A 13577-nucleotide genomic window follows, 5' to 3' on the forward strand; every position below is an offset into this window, starting at 1 on the left:
ATCTCCTGTCCATTTTTCAGCGGGGCCCGTGCGTCTAGGGGTTGTGCGAGGGGAGACGGGGGGTCAGTATCAAGATTGGACCTGCTCCTCCATAAGTGACGGCGCAAACGAAGGGGAGCGAGGCGGCAGCTGATTAAATGAATCCGCTGTAAAAGAAAGAAAGAAAGAAAGAAAGAAAGAAAAGAGAAAAAAGCAAAGAGGGCAAGAAAAAGGAAGTGAAAACAGGAGATATTTTAGAAAGTGAGAACTGTACGGGGAGAAGTAAAGGAGGAGGAGTGAGACTGAAAACAGCAGGAGGGAGGGGAGTGGTGGATCAGACAGAATCTTTAATGGTATTGATCCTGTCCAAGGCCACGGTGGAGATGAAGGCCTCCCTGCACTCATATCCTGCTGTTGTCACCTTGACCTTGGGCCAATCTCTGACCTCTGATCCTTTTGATCCCTCCAGCCTCGCTCCTGCTGACCCTCTGGTCGCCACCACCCCCTCACCTACTGGTCCCCACAGCTGCTGCACCACCTTCCTAAATGAGAATTGACTTTGCTGCTGTGTGCAGGGTGGAAATGTGAGTTAAAGGGTGTCAATAATGTTTCAGAAGAACAATTTCTGTGGCTGTTTCTCCTTTTTTGTCTGGCACGGCGTAACATTTTGACATTTGCCCGCTGCCTGATGCCGTAGCGCTCCCAGTTGAAGGGAGTGCTGCAAGGCCACTAACTGCCTTTAGCTATTGATCCGCCGGTTAAATTGCATGCACACAGAGTTAGTGGAGAGGGAGCATTGAGAGTCAGCTGCTAGGCCGATGCACACTTGGCTCACGATAGCCGCCATCTAATGGTAATTGCTTTCGATCTCTCCCCGCAGACATGCGATTTACAGCGCCTCTTCCCCTGAATAGGTGACACCAAATATTTTGTGTGCATAGCATGTGTGTATGTGGAAGAGGAGGGACAAGGAAGGAAAAATGTATTAGAGTTTGTTGTCATGCTCAAGCAGCTGAAGAAATAAAAAAAAAAGCCAGAAGAGCCATCGACATCAATGGGGGGGGGGGGGGGGGCAGCGGTTGTAAAAACATGATAGTTGATCATCTCTAAAAGGGACACTTGGCTTTCTCCTCACCCTCACCCTGCACTTCATCACCGTGTCGCTGCTGAATGGTGTTTAGGGAGCGGAGGGAGGGGTGGGTGAGGCTTCTCCAGCAAGCCCCCCAGCCCCAGGTGATTACACTGAATGGATTACAGCGGGAAACGGCTGTCCTTCTTTCAAACTGCCAGGTGGCGTCCATTTTTCTCCAGGCCTCATTGTTCGGCTCTGCGTACAGGACAGATTTAGACGGCCCAATAAAGTCCCGTCTTTAGAAGAGACAGCTTGATGCAGCACCTTCTGATCCGAATGGGGGATACAGTAGATCAGCCTCCTCGATGTTAACTTGGGACGAGCTAAAACAAAGGTAGAGTCTGAGGTAGAGGATGATATGCGGCGCTTGAGCACGCTTGGAAATCCACCATAAGCTATTAAAAACTGACCCGCTGGCCATTTTCCAAACTAATCAATCTTGTGCCCATTCACTCGTCCTCAACTTTTTTTTTTGCCCCCCCCCCACCACCGCTCATCTCTTTGCCTTGTTACAAACAGCAGCCGAGTTCATTAGCTGGTATTTGCATCAGTCCATTCCCTACGGAGTGCCAAGCTGTTTGTATCCCTCGTAGCCCGATACCTGCCAATGCTAATCCTGTTTACAGTAGCACTAAAACACAACTTAGTGGGCCATCCATCCCAAACCTTTGTGCCTGTCAATAGGCTTAGCACGTCGACCAAATTTATGTCAGAGTTGTCACACAGGATTATGTAAGCCATTTGTACCACTTGTCTCTGCGTTTGCTGGCTGTTAACCAACAAATCATGGTTGCCGATTTAAAAGTTCGAATGCCTTTTCAGAAAATATCTAAACAGCATCAAAATGTTTCTCTTTGGATTGCTTACAAGTAGTCCAAAATGTGGCTGCGAGGCTACACCTATTTTGTCATCTTCGTATTGGCCCCCCATATGGTTCAGACTTTAAGAACTTTTGGAGATCACTCTCAGAGCTCTGCATGGTCACACATCTGCATAAACAGACTCTTGCATTTGTGTACAACCGGAAGGCTGTTCACCTTGTGATGGTTCCTCGTTCCAGACCGAAAACTAAAGAAGACAGTGAATTTGAGGTTGCCGCTCCTTAACTGTAATACAGTGCCGTTACAACTGAGATCTGTGGACTCTACATTAACTTTTTAAGAGCAGGTCAAGACAATATTTTTACTGTTGTTATGAAGCACTTGGCCAAAGCTTCAATGTGAGCAAAAAGGACCAAAAAGTCATGCTTCACCCTGCTGAAAACTCTGTTTCTGGCTGTTTTTCTACTTGAGTTCACAAAGCAGTTTGTGATAATGTCATGACCTATAATCCATTGATTCGTGTTCCTCAACATGTCTTTCTTGGCATTATTTAGTATTTCTGAATATGATTTTATTCATTAAAAAAAAAAAACTATGAGAAATGCAAGTTGAGTCCTACCTCTTACAATTTTTCACACACGGTTTTTAAATACGTTGTTAATTACCAATATGCTGTTTGGTTAGCGTTATACACCAATCCAAACCCTACTGTGTTAGGGTTAAGGAATTAAAAAGTACTGATTTAGGGTAAGAACTCAAACACTACTTGATTAGCTTTACAAAAACATCATTGTTTGTTTGAAATAACAGCTAGCTGGCACGAAATCTATGTCCCATTCAGATCCATTACTTGCAAGTTAATGCTTAATAATATGAAAAAAAACCCCGTAATGAACACGAAAACATAGATTACTTTTCCTGTGACTATTTCACAAACGTCCGTGAGTCCAGGCTGAAGAGACGGTCTGACATCTGTTCATTGTATCAAAGTAGTTACGACCAATAAGATGACGCCATTTCAACCATTTGCTGGGAAGTCTTTTTACAACCACGAGAGTCGCCCCCTGCTGGCTCTGAAAAAGTAATGCAGGCTTAAGCTTTTCTGCATTGCTTTCACTTTTCACATCAAGAAGCTTGTCCTTCATACTGTTCGTACTCTACATGATGGCACACCAAGTGTATAATGGTGTTCATTCATTTAAGGACACAAAAGCCCTGTCCACATGTGGTTCAAACTTGTTTACGAGGGGCAGCCAGCCAATCATCTCCAACCTATAGTAGTGCAAAGGGAACTAAAACAACTTGCTTTGGACAGAAATTCACCTGAAGGATTGCATCGAGGCCCGGTATAAGATAATTCTATTATTCTGAAGTGTGCATCATGCAAAGTCTGACAGTGAAGATAAGAGACTAGAAATAAGCACACGAGGTCCCCTTTAAAAGATTTCTTCGTTCTCCTCCATAGAGGTGCTTCTGATGCAATAATGAATGAATATTTGATGCCAGATTCACAGAAGCGTCAACAAATCAACAGAGCTGGAGTTGTGAGGATTTTACCCAGCAACAACAAAATAATGAGGCTGACAATTAGTCATCTGCTCCAAGGGGGAGCTTGTTATTCATCGTCTCTTAAACTTGGATTTGCGGCTGCTTGGGAACAATATTATTAAAAATAAATAAATAACTAAACAAACCTCGATATGAGATCTTATTTGAATCCATATCGACTCTATGGGCTTTTTGTTGTTGTTGTTTGGGTTTTTTTTGCTTTTCCTTTCAGCGACTGGAAAGGTTGCGTGCTAGTTTCACGAGCACCTGATGTGTCCTACTCTAAAGTGTTTGATTCACCCAGAGCTGATGTTAAAATGGATTCCTGGAAGTTTTCCAGCACTGTTTTGTTCTCGCTTTTGTTACCTTTCGAGTATTGTGTATGATAGAGGGACCGCTGGGACTGTTTGTCACACTGATCCTCTTATACTACCTCAATCCCTTTGTTTAAAGCAACAATTAAAACTGTTAAGCCAGTCACTGTTGTATTTTTTCCCTCTAAGAGCATTTTTTATCACTTCAAAGAGTTTAAGAGCCTTGATAAAAATACCATATTTCAACAGCACTCATTTTTATGTGAGCAAATAATGTCACTTTATATTATGAGCAGGGGAAGGGGAGTGCTGTAAGTAGCAAGGTGCAACTGAGCTGTGTGGTTCTGCCTTTATTTTAGCCTCACGCAGACCGCGCACCTCAACGTCTCACTCCGTCTACACCAAAAGAGCCTAATTCATTCATTTACAGCATAAATATAAAGTTTCCTGCAGCGGTTTATAATCACCCCACTCAGCTTGTGAGATAGTTCCAGCTATTCAGTCACTATCCAGTGATAATTCCCTCATAATGAAGTCATTTTCATTTTTTGGAGTATCCTTGGCCTTGCTCCAGGTTCCCTCAGATGGCGACCAGATGTCGAGACGTATCTCTAAAGACTCCCAACACTTAATTTTTAGGGGATTCTTCTCTCAACATGTGAATCTGTCATTCAAACACGAGGGGGAGAAAAGCATGGAATCAGTTTTAAGCTCCATCTTATGTTGTTTTTCTTTTTTTTCCTCCGCCTTCGTCTCTTCAGCGAAGGACCCTTTAGACTCGAAAAATATTGATCGGTATCCATGAATCCTTTTGAGCGAGAGGGTCTGATTGTTGGCAAAACATTTAAACATGCAATATGGTAGTATCTGCCTCTCTCATTAAGCCACTGCACAAGGCTGAATTTAAAGTGATGACAAGTTAGTGGCGAATGTAAACAGGCAGAATTTGCTTGCCAACAGAGGCAAGTGTGTTAGTAAGAGGTCTAGGGAGCAAGAAATAGTCTTGAAATATTTATAGGGTTTGACTTGGATCCCTCCCTGAGGATCAAGCATTGAAAACTTGCAATCCGTGGATTGCCAAAGGCAAACTGACGCGGAGGTCAAGCCTATAGGTTTTTCTTTACATGAAAACAACTCGTAAAAGGGACAGAGACAGAGCAAGGAAGAGGATAATATATTCCGCGCCCAGGAGCGGGGTTTTAGCTTGAGAGGGTTATGGATTTTTTTTACTCCTTCCCGCTTTTTGTTGTTACAGACATCTCCCCTCATTTTCCCCGGATCAAAAATCCATTTTGGATCATCCATTCGATATTAAATCTGGCAGGTACTTGTATACACAACAAACTCAATTTGCCGAGGCGATTTTGAGATCTTTCGCAAGATGTGTCGACGACAGACAACAAAAAGATCCTTTTCTTTCATTTGTAATGCCACGGCAACGGTCGAGTCACATCGAGTCGTCCTTCTGAGGCGCCGAGGGGAGAGGACCGCGCTTTCATTTACATCATTGTTTCAGGGTCGCCTGCCTCGTCGCAATTCAAATATTCTAAATGTTTTTTTGTTTCTTTTTTAAAGAAGCTGCTCATGTCATATCATGTATGAAATGGGGTGCAAGATCTTTATTGTGAATTTATCTGAAAGACACTCAAATCCATTTCATACCAAAACAGGCGCCCCTCCTCTGAAATGCCACCCGTGACTCTGCAAACCCAGAGAGGGGCTGGCTTCTCATTTCCTCATGGTTACGCACGCAATGAGGCCAGGAAATTGGACAGTAGGAGGCAGCCCCTCAGTGTACCACATGACATGCCTCAGACCCTTCTCCTTTAGAGAAGCCAGAAATGTCCCTGATTACTTTTCTTTATTTCAGCCTCACCCTTCAATCTGAAACATTACAGTTTTTTGTATGGAAAGCAATTATTTTTCATTGAAGCCACAAGAACTCTGTCAGCAATTGTCTGTCCAGTGTGCGGTGTAATCTCCTGAAATGAGGCGAGACTTGTGTCCCGCGGTCTCGAGTGCTCTCGTGCAATATTCACACAGCCAAATCGCCGTTACGCAGACCCCAACACAACATGTGAAGTAATTGTGAGGCAACAATTACCCAGGCGAGGCCAGACGTAATCAATAGGCCATCAGACAGACGGGTCAAGGGTCAAATGTCAGGGGTCAAGGTTCAGCTTCTCTTGGAGACTGTGTTTATATGCATGTGTGTAGACACTGCTTTCTTGTCCTCTGGAGGGAGAGGATGCTGATTCATAACCAGCAGGGGGATGGACAGTGAGGTGGAGTCCAGCTGTAGCTCCGTGATCTATTCTTCTTCAGGCGCTGAGTATTGATTAGAATCTACCACATTATTGCAGCTCCGAGGAGAGGCAATCCAAACAGCTGGGACAACACTCGAGGTCCCTACTCCAGCACACCTGGGGAATGATACAGTGGAACTGATAATCTCACATGCATAAAATGGGCTGTTTAATGGCTGCGCGGGAGTGCAGAGTGCATCCATTTCCATCAGGTGTCCCGATTTTGTGCTTCAGAAAATCTTCTCCGAGTCAGGTTTAGCTACGAGGATTGGACACGTGTTTTTCTTTTTTTCTTAAAAAAAGGATAAACCCTGAAAACGACATGGGAATGTTTCATGATTTAAGCTTGGAAAAACATCATTGCCTCATAAATGCTCAAAATAAAAGCTAATACAAGCCAGGCTTGCCAGTTCATCACTCAGTAACATCAATTACATTAATAAAGCTAAAAAAACAGGATGATTTAGGAACAATATACAGAGTAGCAACCAAAACATCCCAGTGACCCAGTGTTAAAACAAACATTTGCCTTTTTTTAAACCATAATCTTGATTCTAAAATGTTCACAAGTTTAACTACATTTGCAAATGTTACAATTTGATTAATATGTTGATATTTCTTCCAATCACCTGTGTCTGAGTCTATGGCACCATTATCCTAATTCATGTTACTAAGCAACCAGCTGGCACACCTGGTGAGTATTAGCTGCTGAAACAAAAACAGTGGTGTTGGGAATAGATTTACTCTTACTTGGATATTGGGGGGAAAAAAAGTTTTTGTGTAATCTCCATAAGATCATTTAATTGTTGTTGTTAATCATAAATGAGCTGGACTCGTGCCACTGATGTTTAGTTTTCTCTCATGTTAAGTGTCTTTTGTCACGTGTCATCTGATCTTTTACATCTTTCTTTTCTTATGTATCCATATTTCATGTCCGCTTTTATTTTGAAGGGTATTTTCTAATGTGACTGCTGTTTTCACTTCCTGCCTTTGTTCTTTTCCCACACTTTTTATTGTCCGATTGAGTTAAACTGTGCCTTGTTACCATTCTCTCCCTGGAACATACGTATTTAGCGATTGCCAGTAGTTGTGGCAACACAACAACCTCAACTTCTGCACAACCGTTTTTGGTCACAATGTGATCGCACAGATTGCCTAATAGGAAGCAACCTGTTGCCAACCTATCATGGTCCAAGAAGGTTAGCAAACAGTGTCTCATTTATAAACACAAACAGATTGCCAACACGTTGTGATTCAATCTGTCCTATGAGCATAAACTTGTCTGTGACGTATTGCAATACAACCGGCTGCCAACTGGCTGTTTTCTGGCTATATGCAAATATAGTAGAAGTATATCTGAGTTTCAGTTTTCAAGTATATTCAGCAGCAGATTTGAAATTTTTGACCATTTATCACAAACAGATTACATTAAAAGATCAAATTATCTCTGCAGTCCTGCTTTATTGTTTCAATGAAGTGAAGTGTAGTCGCCCTGTCTTTGAAAGTTTATTTATTTATTCCACACAGTTGCAATAAGTTTGGTCATGCTACAGTCTCCAACCATTATTTCCCTACTGTGACTGTAGCATGAATCTTTGCTGACTTTTTGTTGTTTTTCTCTGGATCTTTGTAGCTGATTTCGCCATTTTTGCTTTGTACACTGCAGTCTCCTTGGTGCCCTGGATTTAGACATTTAGTTAGTACCACAACACACTAAATCCGTGTTAAATATCCGTTCAGTTCTTTTATTTTAAACCTTTTGATCAGAATTATTTGATTTGCATTTCAGAAAGTGCATGTTGAAGTGATTGCTGCAAAAACATCCCTTTTGGGAAGCTTTCGGTTTGTGTTTCTGTTCTTTTTTAAAATATCTATCTGCTCACTGATTAGAGATGTTGTTGGTCAGTGTTGTACTCTATGACATTCAGTACATTTGTAGTGCCTCTCGAACTCATTATTTCACTGTTTGGCTGGACTCACATATTAAAGTTTCAGGCTTCAGCTGCCTCCCTCCTCAGTCATATTGCACAGAGATTCTGACACATTTTGAGGCCAAGGACACTTTACATAGGAGGAAAGGTTTTCCCCTGATATTTTGAAATGCTTACCAGTTATCTAAGTGGCTAATAAGCCAAGCTATGCAAAAGCTGGATGGAGTTGTTGCACTGAGAAGTGAATGGTGGCAGCTGATGGCAGACTGCTGTGATTTGTCACAATTATCTGCCAAAAATACGATTGCAGGGACAAACTAATGTGTTATTCAAATAGCCACCATCTGTAAATATACACTTTCTAATGATACAGCCAATTGTTTGAAGGACTATTTCAGACTTCTAGCATCCCCACACCCCCTTTTTGAGAACTAACAACTGAGTAAAATTGTATGTTCTACTTCTGGCGGAGAGGTGAGAAAAGTTTGGCTTTTCAAGCATCAGCACAGACTCAAGCCATTTAAATCACATTGAAAAGGATCTTTAGGGAGCAGGGTGTGTGCAAGGCAAGCCTGTCATGTAACCTTACAATGGAGAAGCGGTTAACATCCAGTTTACAGCTAGGTAAACTTAACTACTAAACGAAGGTCCACTGGCATGCTAATAAGGTGGGTGTTGCTCGAAAATACATCGCCAAAGACGTCATGTGTACATTTGAGTCCTGGAATAACAGATGTGAAAGTTATTATGAACATACTTATGCTTTTAAAAGAAAACCAAAGTAGCTGCATATTTATTTGAACAGAGTTGTGAACCCAGCACCTTACCAGAGCTGCTCACTTTGAAGGATATAAGTTGTGAATTTTACAGGGAGAAATAGTGACTATGTGTCATCCACATTCTGAACAGCCTGAATCCCACACTGAGCTTTCTTACCCTTCATCCAATCAAACAGTCAGGTGATCTCAAACTGTGTGAGCTGTAGAGCAGCCAGCGGCTGGACCAAATGATCCAGAACCTTCTGTTGTAAAGTGGATGGCCTGCAATGCACAGGAGGAAGAGGCACAGTCCATCATCAGCCTCCTCCTGTGCGAGACCAACCCGCTACTCTTATCCATCCCTCCCTCCTCGTCTTCTTCTGTAGCAGGGATGTGTCCATGAAATATGTGCAACTTCCCACTGAAATTAGGGGGCCCTGAACCATGAAAGGCACCACAGGTATTGGGGTGTATGGTGCGCAGCAGCAACGGCGGCAGTCCCCGCTACATGCCTGGCCTCTATGTAGTAAAGCTCTGATGGCAGAAAGACACACGAGCACTCGTCTGTAACATATTAAAACCAAGGGAAATAAATTACCCCAGTGCGCTGATGAATTATGAGTTGTGTCTCAGGAGCTCGCAATGCTTCATAACTTGGAAATCTTCTTTGGAATATGGTGAGCATCACCTGATTTTTCTTCCTCCCTACGGACTCCTCAGATTTGTGGGTAATAATTGCATTTTCTACTGATCTTTGGGTCTAAATCCCCCCAAAAAACCCCAAAAAATAATATATATCTGCATTCAAATCAAACAGAGAGAGCTCCAAACGCACACACAGCTGGAGCTGAAAAGTTCATGGAAAAACCTCGATAGTTACAGGTGCTAGTGCGCAAGAGCTTTTTGTTTCATAAATGGAGTGCCACATTACTATAAAACCTGGCACTACAAAGAGTTTCGAGGAGCTAGAACCACTCCTGAGCTCGCACTGCTCCCAGAAGAGTAAACAGAGGAACTAACTATCGAAGTAGCAGGTTTAAATTAACACAAAATGAGAGTTTCTTCTCACCAAGGCTGTTGATTAAACCCGAGATGAATGCTCAGTCATAGCTAGCGCCACAGATAGATATTTAGATATTTACATCTCAAAGAAGCTTGAAATGTGACTTTGACCCTATTTATAGCGACAGGAATTATATTGACATTTTGGGGGTAATTTGGGCGTGCAGCACAAATACCGTTTGGCAGTAGCTTAGTCACACATCCATGTTTACACATCTGTACCCAGTCTATATGTTTCTGTTGGCAAATCAATAGAAGCATGCGGTGCTTGTGCCATATATGAGGCCTTTTCCTCATGCATCGTTAAGAGGTCTTCCTTTGGCTTGTGGATATGATTCGGAGCGATGCAAGTTACAACAGTAAATGTGTAGGAGGAGAAATCCATAGGAGAGTAATAAGTTTAGGCCGCTGGCAACAAAGTAAATATTTGTGGAGTTAATAAATCCAATCCATTGTCCAATTCAATTAAAGGGAAACCTTATTGCAGGATTAGCCCTCCAGCTGGTTCGTCCGGCTGCTTATTGACTTGTATAGTGCAGCTCAAGGTGGTTGCTTGAAACGTCTTCATCAAGAAGATTGTGTACGTGAATGCGGGAGATTGGTGCAGGTTTTTGTCAATGATTCATCTTTTTTTTGAGGGCACCCCTGACGAGCCGGGCATCAATCTACGCAGCATTAAAAAGTGAACAACTTTATTTAGAGCATCACCTCTGTGCAATCTCGGAAGATTGACAATGTCAGAAGTGAAACATTGTTGAGCCACATGACTGATGGGCCGTTTGGAGGAAAAGTGGAGCGCTTGATGAGATATTAATCAGGCGGCGGCGGCGGGAGGGGTGGAGCAGCGCTGTTGCGCGTGGATCCTAAATGCGAAATGTGATGGAGATGTTGGAGATCTGAGGTGTCTTCTGCGAGGCGGAGCTTGTTGGAGGGGAATAATGAATCGACCCATTAGCATATTGTCACTGGTTGTCTTGTTTACTCCGAGGTGTTTGCCAAGCAGCTCTCCCCAAGGAGAAACGGGCGCTTCACAGTAACTTCTGGAGTAAACACTGATATGCTAATGTGTGTGCAAATACACACAAATACCCGCACACACATAGTGTATGCTCGCAGACAGCAAACACACAATAAACTTTGCTTTTAACAACCTGTGACGGGGCGATGGCTCACGTTCTTTGTCAATATTTATTGCAAAGAGGGAGGATGGGAGGGCTCAACATGGAAATGCAGGGCCTCATACTTCTCACCTAATACTGCCTGTTGTAGGGAATCAAAGGGTATAAAACAGCCGAGTTTACCCACAGCAAACAACCGAGATGTGCTTTCAGATGCTTATATCAACCAAACAGGCAAAACAATCAGGCACAACAGTGTTCCCGAAGGTATTTTCATTGACGTTCTCATGACCCATATGTGCTTGTATCATCATTTACAGCTGATTGCAGTTGTATCTGCAAAAAAGGGCTGGGACGTTCAGCTCTGTCAGTCCAGTCTGTCACTTTTTTCCCTCCTCTGTCTCTTTTACCACATTTCTATTTATCCCCTCATCCCTTTGTCTGGCTACATCTCCATCCTAAACTCTCCATCGGCACTTGCTCAGGCTCTCATAATTGCTGGTAGTCTGCTTAACAGTCACAATGCCTTACTGTAATCAAAGAACTGACAAAAGACCTCTTTCATTTCACTGTCTGCCTCTGTGTACAGTATAATAAGCTTCCATCTTGCTCACATGTCGAGAAGCCAAGGACCCCACCGCAGTAATTTTGCACTGAATGAGATGCAGGTGATCAAAGTCCGCATAGTCTTTTTGATTATCTAGAATAGCCAGGCCCTCCCTCTGCTATGCCTTTTGAACATCTTAAGATTCCTCAGACAAAAAAGGAGGACAAAAAATGCTATTCCTGCATTCTTCTTGTAGATATTCCCACTACACACTTGCCTGGGAAGCTGGTTGTCCAGCATTTTTTGGTGAAACTTTGAAGGAAAGTAAAGGACAAGCAGCTTCTGGAGGAATGAAACCTGTGCTTTGCCTATATATTTGTTCAAGTGCAATATGTACAGCAGTGGTGAGAGGAACAGAATCTAGTCTGAGTATAAAATCATCTCTGATTGCCTACAGTTAAACTCTGAATGCTATTTTAATACTAACAATAATATACTAAATATATTTGCATTGCTTTAAAAAGTTTCATATGGGATGCTCTAGTGAACTCAATAACCCTTTCTTCACACCACAGTTTTATTTATATAGCATCAAATCACAACAGCAGTTGCCTCAAGGCTTTACCTTATATTGTAAGGTAAAGTCCCAGACAATCAAACTATCCCCCTCTGAGCAAACTTGGCGACAGTGGGATGAATAAAGTGCCTTTTAGCAGGAAGAAACCTCTGGCAGCGAGACCAGTTGGGTGTAACGCAATGTCATGTTTTGTTGTACTAACTTGGAACTGGACTTTGGGCTATAGAGACCTGATGGCGAAATGTATATCCCCGACCGGTTGAGAGTGGTTGCTGGCAGTCGCTGATTTAAAACTGGTCGCAAAGGGGTACAACTTTACAACTTTTTGATTTGCTTTAGTTGTTAGCATTTTGGACTACTCCCAAGTGTTTGTGTGAAAGACGCTGACTTGTCTACAGCCATTCGCAAACTACTTACCAAGCTGTAGCGAAACTGTGAAAACTAGAAAACAAGAAAGAAGAAAGTTTGCTTTTCAAATTAAGAAATGATAACATGTATCAGTTTTAGATGTTACCCTAATTAATAACTATTTCTTATATTTACTGATTACTTTCAGCTGTTTATTTAGCATTTTTGTTTAACTACTGTATTAGTTAAAGATAAAAGATAAACTGCTGAAAAAGCAAGCTAAAAATAAACATTGAAATTATTAGCTAAAACTGTCGCTAGCATCTAGCTAGCAAGTTAGCACCTTTCTAACTTTTTAGCTTAAATATTTGCTTTTTGTTGAAATTAGTTTCCAATTGAGTTTAAATAATTAAATTATTTTGTTCATCCTTGGCCTTTTTTGTGTTAGCTATCTAGTTTATCCATTCTGTTTATCTAAGCATGCCTTTAGGTATTTATCTATTTTTAAATAATGGTTTAATTGCTTTAGCCATCCTGTTAGCTAGCCATGTCTTTTTAGTTTTAGCTGTCCATTTAGCTGTTTATGCATTTTCTTTAGCTATTTCATCTGCAAGCAATAATTTTAGCTAGTAAATTTCAGTTGATTTTTGATTACCCAATAATGTCCAGTATGATCCAACAGTTTTAATTGTTAGCCAAACATTTACCAAGCAGATTTAATGATTTCTGTTAATGCCTCTGCTTTAATTATTTGTGCACGTGACACAAATAATTAAATAATTATTCTGTACGTGACATCTGTTAACATTTACTGTTTAGTTAACTATTAACCTTTTGGTCAAAGTCAAATTAGTTGAGGTAATTTGTCCATGTATCTACTGGCTGCTGCAGATTTACCCCCTGGGCCACTTGTAACTCTGATTTAGAAGCAGAAAAATAAGAGGTCTGGAATTTCTCTATATTCCCCCTGTCAGTTTCTTGGATTGTTTTCCGGTGTCTTTCTCCTTCTTGTTTCCTTTTTGCCTATGATCAGTTTTCACAGGAAATGTCAGATCCATGCAGCTCATGTGTGTTTTGGCAGTCGCCAGTGTCTGACAAGCAAGGAGGCTGAACCAAGTTTAGGAATACCTGCAGGG

The sequence above is a fragment of the Astatotilapia calliptera genome, chromosome 23 (assembly GCF_964374335.1).
Source record: "Astatotilapia calliptera chromosome 23, fAstCal68.1, whole genome shotgun sequence".
Lineage (NCBI taxonomy): Eukaryota > Metazoa > Chordata > Actinopteri > Cichliformes > Cichlidae > Astatotilapia > Astatotilapia calliptera.